This window comes from Mustela nigripes, chromosome 3, assembly GCF_022355385.1.
Source record: "Mustela nigripes isolate SB6536 chromosome 3, MUSNIG.SB6536, whole genome shotgun sequence".
NCBI classification, from domain to species: Eukaryota; Metazoa; Chordata; class Mammalia; order Carnivora; family Mustelidae; genus Mustela; species Mustela nigripes.
In genome coordinates this window covers 168,080,522-168,097,912 of record NC_081559.1, presented here as the reverse complement: position 1 = coordinate 168,097,912, position 17,391 = coordinate 168,080,522, and the positions used below count along the sequence as shown (strand labels likewise).

The following is a 17,391-nucleotide window of genomic DNA, read 5'->3' as shown; positions in this document are numbered from 1 at the left end:
AAATTGGGGAGGGTATGTGCTTTGGTGAGTGCTGTGAAGTGTGTAAACCTGGCGATTCACAGACCTGTACCCCTGGGGATAAAAATATATTATATGTTTATAAAAAATTAAAAATTAAAAAAAAACAGAATAACAAGCTTGTTCTAAATGTAGTAAGAAACTTTTCTGTTGGCATTGCAAAAGAAATGATTAAAGAGAGGGAAATCAGTTGGAAATATATTCCTCCAGGCTAAATGGAATATAATAAAGATTTGAACCAAGTTAGTGTCAGTGGGACCAGAAGGAAAGAGGATAACTTAGAAGATAGTTTAGAAATAGAATCATAAGGACTTGGAGATTAATTAAATAAAAAATATGCAGAGGGGGATGTTTGGAACAATTAAGAGGGATGTTTAAGATAATTCAGAGGTTTATAACCTGGGTTGCTAGGCAGAGCTGCTCTCTAAAGTTTTTCCTATTAATTACTACTAATGACATATGTATTATTATGTATTATATGTAAATATATAAAACATGTAATGATTTTTATTTTTATCATACATAATTATAGATCATATATATAATATTCTAGAGAGATACTAATCCCTTGTTGCCTATATATATTGCAAGTATCACTTCTCAGTGTTTTAGCTCTTCACTTTTTTTTTTGTAGTTTCAAGTTTTTATTTAAATTCCAGTTAGATAACATACAATGTAATACCAGTTTCCAGTGTAGAATTTACTTATTCATCACTTACATACAACATCCAGTGCTCATTACATCATGTGCCCTCCTTAATATCCATCTTGCATTTAGCCCATCCCCCACCCACCTCCTCTCCAGCAACTCTGTTTGTTCTCTAGAGTTAAGAGTCTCTTGTGGTTTGTCTCTTTCTTTCTCTCTCTCTCTTTTTTCCTCTTTCCCCTATGATTACCTGTTTTGTTTCTTCAATTCCACATATGAGTAAAATCATATTGTATTTCTTTTTCTCTGACTGATTCATTTCCCTTAGTATAATACTCTCTAACCCCATCCATGTCATTGCAAATGGCCAGATTTCATTCTTTTTAGGGCTGAGTAGTAGTCCATTGTATATACATACCACATCTTCTTTTATTCATCAGTTGATGGACACTTGGGTTGTTTCCATAGTTTGGCTATTGTAGACTATGCTGCTATAAACATTGGGGTACACGTATCCCTTTGAGTCACTATTTTTGTATTTTTTGGGTAAATACTTAGTAGTGAAATTACTGAATTATAGGGTAGTTCTACTTTTAACTTTTTAAGATTTTATTTATTTGACAGAGAGAGAGACAACGAGAGAGGGAACAGAAGCATAGGGAGTGAGAGAGGGAGAAGCAGGCTTCCCACTGAGTAGGGAGCCCAATGTTGGGCTTGATCCCAGGACCCTGGGATCATGACATGAGCCGAAGGCAGTAGCTTAAAAAATGAGCCACCCAGGCGCCCTTCTACTTTTAACTTTTTAAGGAATCTCCATACTGTTTTTCAGAGCAGCTGCACCAGCTTGCATTTCCACCAACAGTGCAAGAGTGTTCCCCTGTGTCCACATCCTCGCCAACACCAGTTGTTTCTTGTGTTGTTGATTTTAGCCATTCTGACATGTGAGGGGCTATCTCATTGTAGTTTTGATTTGTATTCCCCTAATGATCAGTGATGCTGAGCATCTTTTCATGTGTCTGTTGGCCATGTGTATAGTATATCTTCTTTGGAGAAATATGTATTCATGTCCTCTGCCCATTTTTAAATTGAATTATTTGATTTTTGGGGTGTTGAGTTTTATAAGTTCTTTATATATTTTGGATACTAACCCTTTATCAAATATGTCACTTGCAAATATCTCTTCCCATTCCATAGGTTGTCTTTTAGTTTTGTTGACTGCTTCTCATCTGAAAACAGGGCTTTTACTTAGTGATATCTGAAGTAACTCTTTACTGTAATACTGTATAAATGGGTATTTCCTTCAACAAAACTAAATGGAGATGCTTTATTTTTTGTGTGGACTATAAGGTTGAATGATTTTCCTATATATACAGTTTTATAGCAAAGAATTATTTTAGATATTACTAAGTAAAAGCCCTATATTCATATAGAATCATTGGCAAATTGACAAAATCAAAAAGCAAACCAATAACTTGCATGTTTAGCCTAAAATTTCATGTCATGAAAATGGTTTGTTCTTAATCCAGCTGGCTAACAGATATGCCTAATCACTCTTATATTGGGGAATGAATAAAATAGTAGTATGGTATTAAGAAATAACTTAAATTCAATCATTAGAAACATTACTTATATTACACATTTAAAGTTAGAATTAAACAAATTCATGGTGCTAATGAAGCAGAAATACATCTGAAAAAAGGACTCAGCCCTACCCAAAGATTAGAGAGATTTATATTCCAATTTTTCTACTTCCTGAACATAATTATATCCAGTTATTTTGCTCACTCTAGATCCACACACACACAGACTGGGGCACGTTATTGTCACTGAGCTTTATCCTTACCACAAACTTTGAGGTGATCGATACCTACTCCCCCAACCTGAATCAATTTTTTCCCCTTAGTTAAACATAAGAAAAAATAAACTATAAGACACAGTCAGATGCTTCAGTGCTGAAGGAAACTGTTTTGGTATAATCCAAAAAAAGGGGAAAAGTCAGAAAAATTTGGAAGGCTCAGGCCATTTTAGACCACACCCAGTCTAAGCAATGTAGGCACCATATAGGTTCAGCATTTAAGTATTAAATATGTGCAGCCTGAATTGACTCCTACCAATTGACTATCTTATTTCATGCAATCCAAATCAGCCTCAGTGTTAAATACCCTTCAAACTAAATTAAACTGAGCACAAAGCTGACAGACAAAAAAAAAAAAAAAAAAATGGCAGGAAAAGAGCACTCTTAGGTTGAAAGATGCAACAACTAGTTACTGACTCATCAAGAAAGACACTGGATTGTATTATGTCTTTAATTGATTAAAGTGAAAGTGAATATGCCTAAAAATTCAGCAACCACCATAGCAAATCAGAGACTCTTTAGAGATTTAGGAAGAGAAAAATAATCACTGGCACTTAAAATGCTTCATAAGCTAAGGAGATCAACTTTCACCATAGGTGCAGTCAGATTCTATTTCTTTTCTCAGGTTCAGAGGATTTTAGTACCATTGAATTCCTTTCTTATATCATTGGGAATTTAGATTAGTAAATGATAGTGCTTTTGGTATAGAATGCCTTCCATAAGCAATATAATATACATTGCAAAACAATATATTTTGTTTTTGCCATATTGGAAAGTAAGGTTGTCCATGATCTGAGTTTTGTACGTTGTTTACTCAGCAGTTCTAACCTACAAAAGCTTTCTGCCATGCTACTTTTGAAACAAAAGTATTTTTAATATATGGTAACTCAGGTCCTAAAAGAAATTTATCTGTTCCAGCTTTCCTTTGGTGTAATTTGTTCCTTTATACTGATCTACCCAAACTTTTAATGCAAAAAGAAACAGATGTAGATTGAAGTATCAAGAGAAAACACACCTATTCTTAAAATGGAAAGAGAATAACTGCTCCTACTCCCACTTAATAAAAATCCAGAACCTGTTTTGTTATTTTTCTTCAGAAATTAATGTCTAATTAGTATTAGATAACACTTAACTGGAATATATTTACTTCTTTTATTCATTTTGAAAGCAAGGCTCTGATGGAACATTTGGTTTCTTAGTTTTTTTTTCCCTTCCTGGCCTTTAACCAGCTTGCTATTTTCCAAATGATATTTCATTTCTGGGCTTTGATACATGCTAATTATTTTACTCATTTCCTTATTACCCAAATTCAATAACTTACTTTGAACCAAAGCAGTGTTTTAAGTGTTGCATCAAAACCTAAAATTAGGGGTGCCTGGGTGGCTCAGTGGGTTGAGCCTCTGCCTTCGGCTCAGGTCATGATCCCAGAGTCCTGGGATCAAGCCCCGCATTGGGCTCTCTGCTCACCAGGGAGCCTGCTTCCTCCTCTCTCTCTGACTGCTTCTCTGCCTACTTGTGATCTCTCCCTCTCTGTCAAATAAATAAATAAAATCTTATTTAAAAAAAAAAATAAAATTACACGAAACTATTTATTAGCCTTGTCATATGTTATCATTTAGATATGTGCCACAAATTGGCATTGTTTTCTTTCTTTTAATTTGGTCTCCTTTATTTGAAAATATTCTAAATTAAGTCAAATTCGAAAGTGGACAGATAAAAAAAATGTACACAAATAGAATTTCTATGAATTACCTTTCTATCAAATTTGGGTAAGTGGCAATGCCAAAGCAGAAGGCATGGATCATTTTTTCAGTATCTATTTTCACGTTATTAAATGGATTTTTCAAAATGTTTTACATATCATTTTGAAAGGGCATTTCTATATGCCATAAGAACTGAAAGTTAGAATGTTTTACATAGAAAAACATCTATGCATCTCAAATGAGCTTCTTTATTTCTTATGGTTAACTGAACTTCTACAGAGAAAATGATACCACGTTACAGTAAAGAATCTCTAAATCAAAAATTGTTACCTGACACAAAGAAGAAATATTAAATGACAACTGTATCCCTTTCTCTATTCTCTAAGTGAAATTGAAGTATTCTTTTTTATTTTAAATATCAACCAGAACTAAATCTAGTGGCAAAAACCTTAACACCCAGTGCTCATCACAATTGCCCTCCTTAATATCCAACACCCATTTAACCAATCCCCCTGTCCATGCTCCTCCTCCAGAAACCCTCAGTTTGTTCTCTATAGCTAAATGTTTTCTGGGGACACTTGGGTGGTGCATTTGGTTAGGTGGCCAACTCTTGGTTTTGGCTCATGTTGTGATCTCAGTGTTGTGGGAGCAAGCTCCATGTTTGGCTCTGCACCACCCTGGAGTTGGCTTGGATTTCTCTTTCCCTCTACCATGCTCTCTTTCTCTCTCTCTCTCAAAAAATAAATGTCTTAAAAAAAAAAAAAAGAATCTGTTTTCTTTTTTTTTTTTTGTCCCCTATGTTCATCTCTTTTGTTAAATTCCACATATAAGTGAAATCATACGGTATTTGTCATTCTCTTATTTCACTTAGCCTAATACTCTCTAGCTCCATCTACATCCTTTTCATCATGTCTTATTCCTTTTAAGTTTTATTTCTTAAATCTGCTCATTTTCTCTCATCTCGTTTGTCTTTACCATAGTAACATTTTTTTCTCACCTATGTAGTCTGCCTAACACTTTCCTCCACCAGCTCAACTCTATTTTGAGTACATCAATTGCAGCACTAATAAAGATAATGTTAATGTTAATTCAATGTGGAAAGCACTTTATTAAATTCCCACCATCTACAAGACAAAGTGCACACTGCAGAGTATGACACACAAACACTACTTGCTCCTTTTAGATTCCTACCATACCCTGCTTTTATTAATAAATATTTATTGAACCTTATTTTGCTAAATATTGCCTTCTGTGAACTGTTTATATACTTTGCCCATTTTCATTGATTTTTTTTAAAAATGCATAAATGTGTGCAATTATACTAAATATTTTTTATCTACTGAAAAATTACTTATCAGCATTAATACATTTTATATAGTAAGTTTTTTTTAAAAAGTTATAGTTATCATTGAGATATACCTGAATTTCTGTGACCCTACTTTGTCTAAAATTATAGATTTTGATGGTATTGCTGACTTACAGCAGCTACAACAGGAAAAGACAGAGTAAGGGAAAAATTGGAGATACAATCTTCTTCTTGGACTCCAAAAGCAGAACCCAGTGACTCATACACCATCCATCTTTGCTTTTCATCATTTAACACCTATATTATCTCCATTTATCATCATCTTCAAACCATCAGTCCTTCTGTGGATCACTCCTCAGAGTGCCATCACCCTTTGGATCATCAATATCCACCAAGGCCTTAGACTTTTTCTATCAAGACCCTTCTGACCTGCAATCAACATTAGTTATGTACTTGCAAAATCTTAGTCTGGTGCCTGCTTCAGGCAAAACTCTGTGCTAAGCCTTGGGGATATCAGGATAAAATGAGTAAGACATAACACTAATAGCATAAAACACAAGTCTTGTGTAAAAAAAAAAAAATCATATCTCCTTAACTCCACAGATTATAGCTTTGTCTCTTCAAGCTACTGGAGCCAGACCTATAAGGCCCCTCCAATTCCAGTGATTTTCCTGAGATTTCATTTTGCTTGATGTTACTGCCACATCTAATGTAGAACATTTTCTTGTTAAAGCTCTTCTTTAAATTTTATTATATCACCCTCTTAAAAGCATGAACTTTATTACAGATCTTGCTATGAATCTTCATTGCTCCACCATTTACTGGGTCACTGTGGGCAAATCACTTATATTTCTGAGTTGTAATTTTCTTATTCTAATTAGGTTAGGATACTGTATGAAATGAGATACAGTATAGAATGCCATTCATTCAATGGCAATTGCTCTGGAGTTATTTTATTTCCTTAGTTCTTTATTCTTTACTATTTTTTTTCTTCTCCCACTCCCCAAATTTTGTTTAATTTTAATTTTCAAAAATGTTTATTATTTAAGTATGTTGACATACAATGTTATTTAGTTTCAGGTGTACAGAACAGTGATTCAACAATTCTGTACATTAGTCAATGCTCACCATGTTAAGCATAGTCATCATTTGTCACCATATGTTATTACAATGTTATTGACTTATATGTCTTATGTTGTATTTTTCATTTCTCTGACTTATTCATTTTATAATTGGAAGTTTGTACCTCTTAATCTCCTTCACTTATTTTGTTAGCCCCCCATCTTTCCTTTTATTTGTTTAGCAACCAGGTGTTTGCTCTCTGTATTTATGGTGCAAATCAAAATCACAATAAGATACCACTTCACACCAATCAGGATAGCTAGTTTTAAAAAGATGCGAAATGACAAGTGTCAGCTAGGATGTGGAGCAAAGGGAACCTTTGTGCATTGTTGCTGGAGAATGTAAATTGGTGCAACCACTATGGAAAACAGTATCGAAATTCCTCAAAAGGTTAAAAAACGAAATATCACAAGATCTAGTAATTCCACTACTGGGTATTTATCCATCCCCAAAATTGAAATAAGCCTGAAATTTCAGTCCTTTACTCTCTGTTCTCCCCTCTCTACATTCTCTGTTTTCTTTAGGAATTGCATGGAAATCCATGCTTACATTAGTTCCTGTTTGGCCATTTCCCAATTAGTAATCTTCATGGATTCGCAAAGGTCTTGTAAGAGATTATGATGTTAAACTTAACAGCAGTGTCTGTTTTAGCATCTACATTTAAAAATGTTAATAAAAATATTTGTTTCACACATTCATCTAAAATGGAACATTTGTAGAGCCTGGGAGGGCAAATGCTATGGAATGAACAGTGATTATCAGAAATCAGAGGAAGGTCCTTCAGATATAGTCACTGTTAGTTTTTTATGATTTAGCAGACTACTGCTAGTCATCATAAAGGTAGTAATCATTATTTAGTTTTAAATAGCCTATTTTGGGGGCTTATATTATCTAATTTATGCCCATAATTAGTCACTGATTAAAGAAAGATGACCTAAGAAAGTCCTTGAGTACATATTAACATATATTTGTTGTTGTTGTTGTTGTTTAATTTTTTCAATTTATTTATTTTCAGAAAAACAGTATTCATTATTTTTTCACCACACCCAGTGCTCCAGGCAATCTGTGCCCTCTATAATACCCACCACCTGGTACCCCAACCTCCCACCCCCCGCCACTTCAAACCCCTCAGATTGTTTTTCAGAGTCCATAGGCTCTTATGATTCACCTCCCCTTCCAATTTACCCCAACTCCCTTCTCCTCTCTAACACCCCTTGTCCTCCATGATATTTGTTATGCTCCACAAATAAGTGAAACCATATGACAATTGACTCTCTCTGCTTGACTTATTTCACTCAGCATAATCTCTTCCAGTCCTGTCCACGTTGCTACAAAAGTTGGGTATTCATCCTTTCTGATGGAGGCATAATACTCCATAGTGTATATGGACCACATCTTCCTTATCCATTCGTCCCTTGAAGGGCATCTTGGTTCTTTCCATAGTTTGGTGAGTGTGGCCATTGCTGCTATAAACATTGGGGTACAAATGGCCCTTCTTTTCACGACATCTGTATCTTTGGGGTAAATACCCAGGAGTGCAATTGCAGGGTCATAGGGAAGTTCTATTTTTAATTTCTTGAGGAATCTCCACATTGTTCTCCAAAGAGGCTGCACCAACTTGCATTCCCACCAACAGTGTAAGAGGGTTCCCCTTTCTCCACATCCTCTCCAACACATGTTGTTTCCTGTTTTGTTAATTTCGGCCATTCTAACTGGTGTAAGGTGATATCTCAATGTGGTTTTAATTTGAATCTCCCTGAGGGCTAATGATGATGAACATTTTTTCATGTGTCTGATAGCCATTTGTATGTCTTGATTGGAGAAGTGTCTGTTCATATCTTCTTCCAATTTTTTGATATGTTTGCCTGTTTTGTGTGTGTTGAGTTTGAGGAGTTCATTATAGATCCTGGATATCAACCTTTTGTCTGTACTGTCATTTGCAAATATCTTCTCCCATTCCGTGGGTTGCCTCTTTGTTTTTTTGACTGTTTCCTTTGCTGTGCAGAAGCTTTTGATTTTGATGAAGTCCCAAAAGTTTATTTTCGCTTTAGTTTCCTTTGCCTTTGGAGACATATCTTGAAAGAAGTTGCTGTGGCTGATATTGAAGAGATTACTGCCTATGTTCTCCTCTAGGATTCTGAGGGATTCCTGTCTCACATTGAGGTCTTTTATCCATTTTGAGTTTATCTTTGTGTACGGTGTAAGAGAATGGTTGAGTTTCATTCTTCTACATATAGCTGTACAGTTTTCCCAGCACCATTTATTGAAGAGACTGTCTTTTTTCCACTGTATATTTTTTCCTGTTTTGTCGAAGATTAATTGACCATAGAGTTGAGGGTCCATATCTGGGCTCTCTACTCTGTTCCACTGATCTATGTGTCTGTTTTTATGCCAGTACCATGCTGTCTTGGTGATCATAGCTTTGTGATAAAGCTTGAAATCAGGTAATGTGATGCCCCCAGCTTTATTTTTGTTTTTCAACATTTTTTTAGCGATTCGGGGTCTCTTCTGATTCCATACAAATTTTAGGATTATTTGCTCCAGCTCTTTGAAGAATACCGGTGGAATTTTGATTGGAATGGCATTAAAAGTATATATTACTCTAGGCAGTATAGACATTTTAACAATGTTTATTCTTCCGATCCAAGAGCATGGAAGGGTCTTCCATCTTTTTGTGTCTTCTTCAATTTCTTTCATGAGTGTTCTGTAGTTCCTCGAGTACAGATCCTTTACCTCTTTGATTAGGTTTATTCCCAGGTATCTTATGGTTCTTGGTGCTATAGTAAATTGAATAAATTCTCTAATTTTCCTTTCTGTATTTTCATTGTTAGTGTATAATAAAGCCACTGATTTCTGCACATTGACTTTGTATCCTGCCACGTTGCTGAATTGCTGTATGAGTTCTAGTAGTTTGGGGGTGGAGTCTTTGGGGTCTTCCATATAAAGAATCATGTCATCTGCGAAGAGAGAGAGTTTGACTTCTTCATTACCAATTTGGATACCTTTTATTTCTCTTTGTTGTCTGATTGCTGTTGCTAGGACTTCTAATACTATGTTGAACAAGAGTGGTGAAAGTGGGCATCCTTGTCTTTTTCCTGATCTCAACGGGAAGGCTGCAAGCTTTTTCCCATTGAGGATGATATTTGCTGTGGGTCTTTCATAGATAGATTTGATGAGGTTCAGGAATGTTCCCTCTATCCCTATACTTTGAAGCATTTTAATCAGGAACGGATGCTGGATTTTGTCAAATGCTTTTTCTGCATCAATGGAGAGGACTATGTGGTTCTTCTCTCTTCTCATATTAATTTGTTGTATCACATTGATTGATTTGCAAATGTTGAACCATCCTTGTAGCCCAGGGATGAATCCCACCTGATCATGGTGGATAATCTTTTTAATGTGCTATTGGATCCTGTTGGCTAGGATCTTGTTGAGAATCTTAGCATCCATATTCATCAGTGATATTGGTCTAAAATTCTCCTTTTTGGTGGGGTCTTTGCCTGGTTTGGAGATCAGGGATCACCTTGCTTAAGAAATAAAAAATTATATTAAAAAAAAATAAATAAAAAAAAATAAAATAAAATAAAAAAATAAATAAAAAATTAAAAAAAAAAAGTGTAAAAAAAAAAAAAGAATGCTTGGATCAACCAGGAGATCAAAGAAGAACTGAAACAATTCATGGAAACCAATGAGAATGAAGACACTTCGGTCCAAAACCTATGGGATACAGCAAAGCCTTTCCTAAGGGGGAAATACATAGCCATCCAAGCCTCCCTCAAAAAAAATTGAAAAATCCAGAATACACCAGCTGTCTCTACACCTTAAAGAACTGGAGAATCAACAACAAATCAAACCAACTCCATACATAAGAAGGGAAACCATCAAGATTAGAGCTGAGATCAATGAGGTAGAAACTGGAGATACAGTAGAACGTATCAATGAAACTAGAAGCTGGTTTTTTGAAAGAATCAATAAGATCAATAAACCATTGGCCACACTAATCCAAAAGAAAAGAGAGAAAGCCCAAATTCATAAAATTATGAATGAAAAGGGAGAGATCACAACTAACACCAAGAAAGTAGAAACAATCATCAGAAGTTATTATCAACAGTTATATGACAATAAGCTTAGCAACCTAGATGAAATGGATGCATTCCTGGAAAAATATAAACTACCAAAATTGAACCAGGAAGAAATCGGCAACCTGAATAGACCGATATCTAATAACGAGATTGAGGCTGTGATCAAAAACCTTTCAAAAACCAAGAGCCCAGGACCTGACGGATTCCCTGGGGAATTCTACCAAACCTTCAAAGAAGAAATAACACCTATTCTCCTGAAGCTGTTTCAAAAAATTGAAGCAGAAGGAAAACTTCCAGACTCTTTCTATGAAGCCAGCATATTAACACATATTAAGTACAAACATGATAAACATGCAAATTTGTCTCAAAATGATTTCCTTCAGATCCACTAGGTCAGTCTGTCTGATCCAAATTCTTTAAAAGTGCATCAATATTTCTTGTATCTCAGGAAGTAATGCTAATAGAGTAAACCATACTGACTATTATATCCAATTTGCCTTTATTTTAACTGGGAATGTAAAAAACTAACATCTATGATATACTTGTGGAGGTATACTAATAAATAGCAACATTTTCTCTTAGCTCATAACTTAAGAATAAAATATAGTAGTTACAAAAAATTTTTACTAAGTCACTTCATTACATGCCACAGAAAAATGGAAAATAACTTTTAGAACTTCTGAGTTTGAAAAATCATATATTATTGTGAAGTGATCATCCATTCATAAAGTTTAGGAATTATTACCTACATCAGTAGTTCCCAAAATGTATTCCTCAGAACAATATTTTATGGAATTTTTAAATGTTGAGAAAAATTCCTTTATTGTTTTAGGGGGGAAAATGATGTACATTTAGTTTAGAAAGTATTCTGGAAAGTTCCAGGAAGAAACTAAAATAGATTACCAATATTCTATCACCCAAAAAAAAATCACTGCCAACTCTCATTGAACATCTCTACAAATATGTACTATTTGCTAAAGGGTATTTCATATGGGCAGATACATATACTTTCAGGGAAAAAATAGAATAATTATGATTATTTTTTATTAGTTTTTTAAATAAATAGAGGCATTACTGAAATTCAGATAAAAGCTTAGCCTCCACAGTGGATTACTACATAAAAGAACTCTCTAAAGGTAAGAAGAAAATTGTAAAAATCTTTATTGTCTCTTTTGAAAACTGTGTTCTACCTTTAAACTGTCTCCTTGAGATGAAAGATCTGAGTATCACATTTTTCCTTATACCTAATGTCCTCCCTACCCTGATTTTTGTTCTATTTTTCTCTTTATATCATCAAAGCTTTCATTTATACTTTGTTCATCTTTATTTTATAATAATAATCCCCATTTGTCTTAGTTCTATATTTAAATAGGAATAATGAAGATATTACACCACAGGTATTTAAGATTAAATAAGAATTACACAGAAATACCTAATAAATTATAATGTGCTAGAGAAATATCATTCTTTTTCTATACTCACTTTTCTAAATTCTCATCCTAGAGAAAAGAGTTTACTCACTGTATTCCTAGAAGGCTATTTTGTCTTTTCTAAGACTAATGCATATACTGTTGCCCTTACTTTCAATCTAAATTAACATCCAACTTTCAGTATCAAGACTAGGTCTTTCCCCCTTCCCAAGGTCTACAGAACTTTTGACTGCAGGGACATCTTCATCTAAAGCTGTATAACACTAACATATTAAATCACTAGGCAATAAAAATTACTCTTAGGGGCACCTGGGTGTCTCAGTGATTAAGTGACTGCCTTTGGCTCAGGTCATGATCACAGGGTCCTGGGATCAAGCCCCACACTGGGCTCTCTGTTTGTCGGGGTGCTTGCTTCTCCCTCTCCCTCTGCCTGCTGCTCTGCCTACTTCTGCTCTCTTTCTCTGTCAAATAAATAAATAAAATCTTAAAGAAAAAGAAAGAATTACTCTTACATTGTCTACTGGACAGTTATTTGATATTTACGCTAATAGAACTTTCATTCTTATATATTGTCTTTCAAACTAAATTGTAAGCTCTTTAGGGGCATGATCTCAGTATTAGATTTTTGTCTCCATGTGCCTTCTCTTTTATACATACTGGCAACACCAGCATATCCACTTCATATGCTTCTACAGACCAGGGAATATAATTGTGCAATACAGTGGAGGTATACACAAAGTTTTAAGTTAACATAGTAGATACTTATCTAAGCTTTGTCTCAGAGACTTCCAGTATTCAAAAAATAAAACAAAATATGTAACTACAATGAACATAAATCTATAAATCTACAAGTTACAATGAATATAACTTAATGCCAACATTAAAGAGTTAATCTTTATTTTTTTACATTAGGAATCAATATTAAGAAGGTGCTTCTGTGTTTCTAATATTAAGAAGGTACTTCTTGGGATACCTGAAAATCTTTATAAATGTTAAATTTCACAGGTTTATGTGGTAGATGTAGATGGTTTAGAACACTGGCTTGTGAGCTTAAAGTGTGCTGACCCTAAAATATATACTGGACGTTGTTTTTGAAAAGAAGTCACAGAGGGGTGCCTGGGTGGCTCAGTGGGTTAAAGCCTCTGCCTTCCACTCAGGCTATGATCCCAGAGTCCTGGGATGGATCCTGGCATAGGGGCTCTCTGTTCAGCAGGGTTAAATTTATTTTCTTTTTTTGTTTATCTTATAAAAATTGAGAAAAAACTTCCTTAATAAGTTCATTTAGATTTTCACTTGTTTTAAGTAGATAATAGCTTATACAATAATATTAATAATGATGATGATATTTCTTTGACCAAAATAAATAAAACAAGTATCATTCTATATAGGCTAATTTCCCATATTAAAATTCCACCTGAAAAGTACCAAGTCAACTAATAAGACATAATATTTACTTTTTAACTTTTGGATTTTCATATTATTATATAAGTTTATTATAATGTAAACAGTGTCAGTTATAGGAAGAGTAACTAAGGCACACAACAGAAGTTACATTTGGTGTTCTTGGAATATTTGGGTCCAAGTTAACAAGAAGCTACTGACTCACTGCCAAGAAGTCAAGTTTAATTTGCTTTCTTTTTCTCTCCCTTTTCAAATGGTCAAAATATAAGTTCCACTGCAAATGCAACAACCAGCAAACAGAGATGCCATCGTAAATACATAATGCTGCCTAGTAGTAAACCCCACAGTGACAGATAACAGAACTCCCTACAGCAACTGGAAGATATTCTGGGTGATATAAAGTCTTGAAGCTATACTGGAAATAAAATGCATGCATCTCTTATAACTGAAATATAAATGTGTTCAGTTTTTAGCATTGACATTAACTATTTACTATTACTCAATGGGCAATTTTTCTGTCTGGTTCATATTCTTAGTGGGTTAAGAAATTTTTATAAATTTTTCATTCTCACCTTCTGTAATACATAACTGCTATCAAGGAGAGCCAGTTGTGTCTTAAGTAAAATTTTCCATAAGTTGAAAAAAAAAAACTAAAAAAAAAAAACCCCTGCTAATTAAAATCACAGTCTTATAACAATTTGAATGCTAACCTTTAGCAACTGAATGACAATCCTCAACAACATCAATTGGCTTGGAGACAAAATATGAAATCAATAAATACTTATAAACATCCACTTTGCAACAATGTGGGTCAGATGCTATAAGGAAAGAAACTAAAGACAAGACCTCAACTCTGGAGGAATTTTTCCTATACTTAATAGAAATCACTTATCTAGGACAGTTATAAGTCAAAGCAGTATTTTACCAGAAAATCTGATCCCTTGGAGGATGTTATAAGAAACATCATTTGCCCACAACTGCTCTAAAGTCTAAATATCCCAAAGCAAAAATTTCAAGCATTACATATCAATAATACAAAAACTAGAAAAGGATGTTTTAGAGCTAATATAGAGGTTCGTGATCTCTTTGGTTTTAAATCTAAAATATTTTGCATTGATTTTTATAAAAATCTTTTCCTGTCACATTCATTGTTAACTGTCAGTGCTGAAAAAAACATCCCCAAGATGGCAGAGTAGGAGACCTCACCATCCATATCCCAACAACTATCAACAATTAGGCAGCTGTTCGTGAAAAAAATTAGCTTTGGGCGAGTTCAGGAGTACACTTAAGAAATTTAGCAACCCTAGCAGAACAAACACCTTCAGAATAGCCACACAAAAAGGAAAGAAAAAAGCAGTTTCATTTTGTCTGCCTTGTCTCCTCAGGCTGGCACTGCTCTTTGCCAAAAGGGAACTTACCAGCTAGAAAAGGTTCCCCTCACTGGGAAAGGGAGAACAGGGTGAGTGATCAGCTTCCCCAACCTTTCAAGTCACTGTATAAAGAATCCACTTCAGTTTCACCTCACCCAGACCCCAGCAAAGCTGAAATGTATAGCTATGGCTAAGAACAAGGAAGGAAAGGGGCTACCAGAATCAGCCAGATAGTGGGAATGACCACGGTTCCCAGTGACCTCCTCTGCAAAGGACCCCAGGAGCTTTGGCCACTGAGGAAACCAGCACAGTCATATAGACCCACCCACAGATTTCACTGGTTTTCACCTGATAGGTTTCCATGTTCACAGAAGCCAGATACCTGAGTTCCTCTCTCCACTTTCACATTCCCTTTCTACTCAAGCCTGGGATCTAAACTGGCACTTCGCTATGGCCTCTGCTGCTACATGATTGCAAGATACCAGCATAGGCCCCTCTGACTGACCCCCATCACTTTGAAGGTGCTCAGGGATAGCTCCTCCAGCTACTCCTTCTCACCTCCAGCCTGATTCCCATCACCAACCTCCACCCCAATATGTACACCAGAGGCAATACCCTGCAGCCATGGGAGTTCCCACTGACAGCCAAGGTCCCCACAGGTGCCAGTGCATTCATAGTTGGCCTTGGCCCTTGCTACTTCCCCTGGCACCTGACACTATGTGGATGTCTGAAACCAGCCCCTGTCACTACACTGGAGCCCACAGTTGGCACCAAAAAAAGGTTGTATACCACTAGCCCTAACTACTACCACTATCTGCTCTGGTCTCTGGCCACTGGAACTGGAAGTGCTGATGAGGAAGAATAAGCATTGGCAGCCAATGCAGATTCCCCACAATGCTCATCAAGGACCACACTGTTAGATGTTATGGATTCCAGCAGGCCATCCCACTGAGAAATCATCCTCCAAAGGGCTCAGAGCCACCAAACATACCTGCACGTGGTAACCTAAATCAACAGTTCCCATATCACATTCCAGCATGCCCCTTAACACAGGTAAAAGTCTTTCCTTACCAAAGTCAGTCCATAAAGTCTGGAAGGGGTGACTCCTTCTCCAATTTTACAGATACTTATGCTACTGGGATCATGAAGAATCAGAAAAACATGACACCATCAAAGGAACACAGTAAATTTCCAGTAAATGATCCCAAAGAAATGGAGATCCAGGAATTGCCTGATAAAGAATTCAAAATAGTTGTTATAAAGATGTTAACAAAGCTACCAAAAATATAGACAATTAAATCAAGCAAGTAATTAAAAATAAAATGAGAAATTTCAACAAAGAGATAGAAAACATAAAAAAGAACAAAAGGCCAATTTTGGAACTAGAGAATATGATGGCTGCACTGAGGATGTTAATAAAACTTCAACAGGGGTGCCTGGGTGGCTCAGTGGGTTAAGCCTCTGTTCAGGTCATGATCCCAGGGTCCTGGGATTGAGTCCCACATCAGGCTCTCTGCTCAGTGGAGAGCCTGCTTCCTCCTCTCTTTCTCTCTCTGCCTGCTTGTGATCTCTGTCAAATAAGTAAATAAAATCTTAAAAAAATAAATAAAACTTCAACAGGATATTGTACCAGTCTAGCAAAAGAAATAAAGATTAAACTCAAAGACAGATCATTTGAAATTATCCAGTCAGATAAGGAAAAATAAAAAATGAAAAAGAATGAGGAAAGTCTATAATATTATGAAACACCATTAAGGGAAACAATTTATACATCAATGAAGTCCCAAAGCAGAAAAGCGGGGGAGAAGGGGAAGAATGTTTATGTAAAGAAATAATTTCTGAGAACTTCCCAAAACTGGGGGAAAATTTAGCCATCAAAATTCATGAAGCTAATAGGTCTCCCAAATTTCAATCTAAAATAATCCTCTCAAGATACATCATAATAAAACTGTCTAAAATCAAAGACAAAGAGAATTTTAAAAGCACAGGAGGAAAATAATTTTCCTCATACAAGGGAATTCCTATTAGACTATCAATGGTTTTTCTCAGCAGAGAACTTGCAGGCCTGGAGAGAGTGAAATGATATATTCAAAGTGCTAAAAGGTAAAAACTGCCAACCAAGAATACTTTACCTGGTAAAGTTGTCCTTTAGAAATAAAGGCTAGATAAACACCTTCCCAATAAACCAAAGCTGTGGGGAATTCATCACCACCAAAATTGTCTTCTAAAAAAGCTGAAAGGAGTTTTTCAAGCTGAAACAAAAGGACACTAATAAGTAATATGAAAATATATAATAAACTGGTAAAGGTAAGTATGTAGTCAGATTTGAAATATTCTAATACTGTAATATGATCTTGTGGTAACCACTTAATTCTATGATAAAGGTTAAAGAGAAAAAAGCATTAAATACAGCTATAGGTACAAAAACCTTGTTCATAGATACACAATATAAAAAGAT

General features: G+C 35.3%; 1 long non-coding RNA gene across 3 annotated transcripts in view; it reads right to left on the bottom strand.

Moving 5' to 3' along the window:
* Nucleotides 1-17,177, bottom strand: part of LOC132013239 (uncharacterized) — a 288,073-nt gene extending 270,896 nt beyond the window's left edge. For all 3 annotated transcript variants that reach the window (XR_009402938.1, XR_009402939.1, XR_009402940.1), the window contains exons 1-2: nucleotides 17,066-17,177; nucleotides 16,005-16,164 (exon numbers count right to left, since the gene is read on the bottom strand). This is a non-coding gene — a long non-coding RNA (uncharacterized LOC132013239). The remainder of the gene's footprint in view (nucleotides 1-16,004; nucleotides 16,165-17,065) is intronic.
* Nucleotides 17,178-17,391: the final 214 nt, after the last annotated feature.